The following is a 6,544-nucleotide window of genomic DNA, read 5'->3' on the forward strand; positions in this document are numbered from 1 at the left end:
GTTACAAGTCTAACCTTTCAGTGCCTTTAAAGGGCGATTTTGAAGCGACCATATATATCGCGATAAAATGAGAACTCGTCAACAACAACTTGACTTGGCTCATTTCGCTCAAAAACAGGAATTCGAAGTCCGAAAGATTTCACAGAAAACCGCCGACTATGAACCTCGTTTCTCCATGGATGCAAATCACCAACATTTGTCATCGTTTATTCGCTGCTTTAGCGAGAAAAGTTTGAATTGAAAGCATGCGGAACGGCGTTAAACGGGTTCGCGATTTCGAATGATGGATTGCTTCGCGGTTGGCGCAGTTTAGACCGGCATTGTAGGTTCCATGCTAGGAATTGAAATTGAGCGAGAATCTTTATGAGAAACTTTCTAATACATTAGTGTAACTAAACATTTCCAAGTTAAGTGCCAAGCTCAGAAGAATATTTAATGAACGGTTAATAGCTTTGTGTAAATCTTTAGATTTGTTTCGTTATCGTAAAAAGCGAGCTTTTTGCGAATGCCCGTTCGTTTTTTAAACTACAATTTGATATTTACAATCTGTTATACAAAAAGTTTGAACCTTCCATGCTGTTTAAAAAACTAAATTGGAAAGTTTAAAATAAATACTGAAACCTATAAATGACATTCCAACGACATTCGGTTTTCTTTTTATCACTGGTCGACACAAATGATCAATATACAAGTCGCTTCACCTACATTTACGTCATATGGGTATCTAGGGTCATAATGAAGTAAAACAAAATAGTAAATAAACCATATGCATATATATATATATATATATAGCTATTAAAACTGGGTGATCCAGCAATAAGTTTTCCAATGAATCACAAGTAGAAAAGTTAAAGCTCTATTTTTTACTTAAATTGTTGTAATTGTAGAATTCTAGCAATGCTAGTTACAATGACAGACACTATAGAAATGTTAAAATATATATATAGCGCCGGCAAAAACATTATTGTATCTCAGTAAACACGAAAACAGTAAAGACATTGGAAAGAATCCTGATATGTTTTTTTTCGCATCAATAGACGGTGGTTAAACCTAAACTATTTTTAAACACCCGTCCAATGTTCGTGCTGCTGTTTTCAAGTATAACGCCACTGCATATGCAAGTTACACCGCGAATTGAGATCAACTTTGTATTAAAGAATACCCACCAAACGCAACTGTCAGTGTAAAAAGGGGCGTGCACTGAAATGTAGCGTGCAAAGCTGGCATTGGAACACAACTGTGGATTGAACGTTATAAAATCCCTCTGGACGAACCTATAGAGAAGCAGCTGGTCCTTGGAGAATTCGGTGGCCTAATTTTTAAATTTGAAGGGATTTCCTCTGAACCGCTGCAATTTCTCTGTTTTGGATGATACCTCTATACCAGTGATTCCAAACTGTGTGCCGCGGCAAAGAGATTGTTAAGTGTACCGCGAATTTTTTTGTACTTTCGGAAAAGAGTGCATTTGTATTACCAATAGGCATACGCGCAATCATTTTAGAATTAAATACGCACTATTCACTACGAATAAATAATTTTGAGACATTTACATATATTTTGTCGTATGTTAAAAGTGTGCTGCGAAATGGTTAATATTTTTTTAGTGTGCCGCAAGCCAAAAAAGTTTGAGAACAACTGCTCTATACAGTGTTTCCTTTCAATCAGATTTTCAGCTAAAGTGCTTTTATTTAGACTTGGGCATTGGCGCATTTTGGCTGGCCTGCTAGCTGATATTCTGATATTTTTTGAGCACAAAATAAATAATCAAGCCTTAATGATGCGTATAACAAAAAAAATGTTGAAAAAAAGGCTTATTTCTTAACAAAATCATGTCATATTTCCTGTGTAAATTAAGGGCAAGCACTTGTCGTTTACAGCTTTGAAACCGAAGTACAATAAAATCAGATTAATAAAAATTCTTACTTTTAAATAAAAATTGTTACTTTCCTTGAGAAACGTGATATTTTATGACTTATTGCCAAAGTGCTATAATCTTCAATCAGCAGATCAAATTACAAAGGCCCATAGGGAAATTGAGTATGGTCGCTACACTCTGCCCTTTCTCATAAAGATAACCTTTCTATCATTTCTATCATTAAAGGGGTAAATAGCAATATATTGAATAAATGAAATTAAATATATTAAAATTGAAAATGGACTTGGAAATGACAATAATTGTACATGAGAAACGTTTAACAGTTACGATTACCAGACGAGCTGTTTTTGCTTTTGTATGCCTGGTAGCAAGAGTTTGCAACTTTAGGCAATAGCCTACATAACAAGAATAATATCGTCCTATACTTTAGGTTTTTTTAATTACTGTTGCACGAAAACCAAATGGTAACTATACGTAGGAAAATTCGATTTGTATTCAGCAAACATTGGAAGGATCAAAGACGACCAACATAGTGGGTTTCGTCAAGGTTCAAGGAATTCGAAGTCATTAAAATGCCATTTATTGTTTTCTCAGCTGAAACGTTTAACTTTTTAGGAACCGACTGGGCTAAAAATGATGCCCCATATACATCACGTTTAAACCTTAAAATGTCTTGTAAACCGCACTTCAACTTAAATTAAAATCTTCAGTCTGTGGCGTAAAAAGTTTAATATTGCCTTTTACCCGTGATTTACCGGTTTTGAATAAAGGAAATGCCTTTGTGAACTAGCAAATTATATAGCAACTCCTCAAAATAGCCTTATCTACAGTTACAGCAGCTCAACAACAAATAACCAATTACACAACAAAATACCGCAGCAAAAAAGACTTGATCGGAAAGTACATCGTGAAATACGAGTGAGTTTTTGATGCGCCCTATTCACCTGGCAAAATCACCGAAAAAAGACATTACCTAACATGTTTTCGTCCGTAACGAAGCCTATACTGTTGACATGCACCCGCCTTGGGAGCTAGGTGCCTTGTTTTCTTGCCTCTACAACGCTATTATGACGTAACAATGCCGTTTCAGGTGCTGACTTTCCGCGTGGTTTGAAAACCAGGATAAAATCGCTTTAACAACAAGACAGACCAGGCGTACGGCATACGGTCAAAGGGAACGCCCTATGATTTTTCGAGGTTATAGTCAGGACAAATAGATAATTCTATTTTTGTTGATACTCGTATTTGTCTAATTCTTATTCTGAAAATCCTGCGCACTGTTAAACGACAAATTGTATAAATTATAGTAATTTCGATCAATTTTCGCACAACTGTACTTCATTAAGGCAAAGTAGAAATAAAAGCCACCTAATTTCCAGATGTAGATAATAATTATAGTTTACGATTTTAACGAATTAGTTTATACACCTTGAAAGAGATCCTGGCTTATAAATCAATGTCACTTACACATGATTTTATCAAGGTCGATTATAAATTGATAGTAAATCCTAGTCCAAATTTTAGTTTAATTCCTCATTTATGCGAATTCGTGATTTTTTAAGTTCGAAGTATTTGGGGGAAGACCTAAAATGTCTAATTTTAAACCTAATCTAATTTTTGAAAGCTGTCGACATTTTTGTGTTTCAGCTCTAGCTTTGACCTTTACCTTAGCTGCTTGCTCGACCTCACAGAAATGCATCACTTCTTTCTAAAGTATTTTGTGTCTCGGTGTTTCATTGAAATGGCGCAACAAGGCATACGAATTTTGAACGAAAACAAATGCAAAAAATAACAAGAGAACAATAACAATAATAACAATAATACTGATTCGTTTCGCAACGCAAAAGAAAAAAAAGGGGAGATTGAGAATAGACAAAACATTCTGGCAATAACGGGGACAATGAAATAATAATAGCGAAAAGGTCAAATAGAAAATGCCAGTTGATTTTGCTGGTCTGTTGTGTTGCTGTTTCGATTTTGCTCGCCCTTCTTTAAAAAACGCAAAAGAGCATTTTTCGCATCGATAGTAATTTTACCAGGTAACCACAAAAGACATTTTTTGGTCAAGAACAAAAGGGAACACGTGGGAACAAATGGGCATATTATGGCAGGTTTCTTAGTGAGTTTGGTTAAACAGCAAAGATGTGTTTAAATCTCGATAAAAATGTCAATGAGAAACGTGTGGCATTCCTTTCGGGTCTTAGTAATGGCAGGAAAACGAAGACAATTACCGTTTAAATAATGAACCTATGCTGCCAAGTGCCAATTAAATTACTGATGATACAACTTGGGCAAGTTTATATAACGCAAAAAAAACATTTCTTAAACTTTTATTTAAAATTAAGCCGGTAAGAAGAACAGTTATATTGCATTGTAAACGGCAAAGACGCAAGTTAAGTATAGCAAGGTACTTTTTCGACATTACTGACAGGTTGAAAAACCGTTTAGCCGCCAAACCGCGGGTTTCGTTTGACATTTCGGCTTGGTTATGGCCTACTGCGTGCCCTAAACACTGGAACTTGGGCGTGTAAGGTCGCCTTTTTTCGATGGTGGTTTTGGTGTTGGGAGACGAAACACAAAACGGCCTCTGTGCGACAAAATGTCAAGGAAGGCTGACAACCGCAGGGGTATTATTGGAAACCGCGGGGGTATTATTCGGAAACCTGTACGTGATGTTAGGCGACGTGCGGATTTTTAAAACGAGGTAAGCAAGCAATGTATAGGAAGGAAAACTGGTATAAACAGGTTTAAAAACCCCAACTGACGCGATAAAATTCTTTCTCACATACTCGAAAACAACTAAAAAAAATTTGGACGAAATAGGGATGACACATTGCGGCTAAAAACAGATCCCGCTGTATGTAAAAAACAACTCGTTCATATCGGTATTTGTTAAATTAAAAATCTTAAAAAAGTGGCACTGCTCTACGACAAAATGTTTTAGAAAATTGATAAGATTTCATCAGTTTAAAGTATTATTAATAATAATTAGAGACCGTCATAATTACAATACAATTAGTCGTTTACCAGTGTCGCCAGATTTTCAGAATATGTAAAAACCATAGCCATATCATAAAACGGCGTTTTGTCACGATTAAAAAACAGTTAAAAACTGCACTCATAGCAGCAATACAACGCCATAATCAACGGGAACGCTTCTGTGGCTAATTAAAACGTTCTCCGGTGACCAACAGACCATCGGAATTCTAAAGCAAGCAGATCGAATTTCAAGTTAATTCATATCTCAATATTTTTTAAGTTAACAAAATATGCCGGCCATTAAACAATTGCCCTGCTAATGATTAGGAAGATTTGGTGACGTTTGAACTTGAGCCCTTTGAAATACGCAACCATTTTTATTCTAATTTGAGCCTTAATGCACTAAAATAATTCTTTTGGGCAAACTGTTTAGCCAGGGATGAGGAACCTACAAAGTTGGAATTGAACCAAAACCTCGTTCCGGCTTGTTTAAATTTGTTTTGGGAAAGGTAATGTGGGTGTAACGTAGCTCGCTTTTCCGTTGCTTGCAGAAAATAATCACCTCACCCCTTTGTTGTACAATTGTACATCCCTATCAATACACCAACACATTCGCTGAAAATTGGTCGTATTGGCAAAGTAAGTGCTTTGGCCCATGTTTGCAATATTTCTAAAAATAACAATTGTCAAATTATGGTTAAGGCTCGCAAAAAACCAAGACATTAGTGAAAGGTGTGTCTCGATAAAAAGTATAAGATGAAAGTGTTGTATTCCTTTTGGATCTAAATAATTGCAGGATAATCAAGACCACATTTCAATTAAATAGCCTATGTTGCCACTTCAATTACTGAAAAAGAATGTAAAATAATGCTGTTGGAAATAGGTGCCAAATAATTTTCGACGGTAATGTTAATGGCCAAGGGGTGGAATATCACGAATGGGTCATTCAAAAAGCCATCTGTGTTGGTTTTCAAAGTGTTTTTGTAAAGTGTGGTGATTAGCTTGTCTAATAATAAAAACCCAAGTGCTTGGTTGAGAAACAAAAGCCAAATGCTTTTAAGGGAAGTGATTTGAAGTGGCCAAGCAGAGTTGCAAAGGGTGTTTTTATTAGCGGTTGAATGCAAAACTGGTATTTCGTACCCACAGCCAAATAGAAGTCTCTAGCATTAGTGTGCCATTTCTAATCGTCAAGAGTGCCGCGACATAATTGGCAATCTTATAAAATCTGATTTTTCCTTAACTCTTACAACTTTTTGTGTAAGATTGGAGTGGATAAATTGAATTATAACTTTCTACGTTGTGTAAAGTTGATGATGTTATACGCCAGTTCCGTTTATTGCGACATTCTAGTGAATAACTTACGAAAAAATCCTTTAGGGGTGCCGCAATCTATTTATTATTTCTAAGGGGTGCCGCTAGCATTAAAAGGTTAAGAAAAACTGCTCTAGCATAACGAAAAGTGACATAGCGCCATTCAACAGAGCCAAGAAGCTTCTCTGTAATCCGAAAAATTCGATGCGAACTGGCATTTGGTTTCGAACGTGGATTTTTGACTGAAGCTTGGTGGAATTGTAAACGCTAGGATGATCTCGTATCAGTGTAGATTTTGCGGTTGCAAAAATACCCGCTCTACTGCGAACTGGCAACAAACACGGATAGTAGAATGCCAAATGCCGAAGTCGCCACACA

Source organism: Ascidiella aspersa, chromosome 6, assembly GCF_963924565.1.
Source record: "Ascidiella aspersa chromosome 6, kaAscAspe10.2, whole genome shotgun sequence".
NCBI lineage: Eukaryota > Metazoa > Chordata > Ascidiacea > Phlebobranchia > Ascidiidae > Ascidiella > Ascidiella aspersa.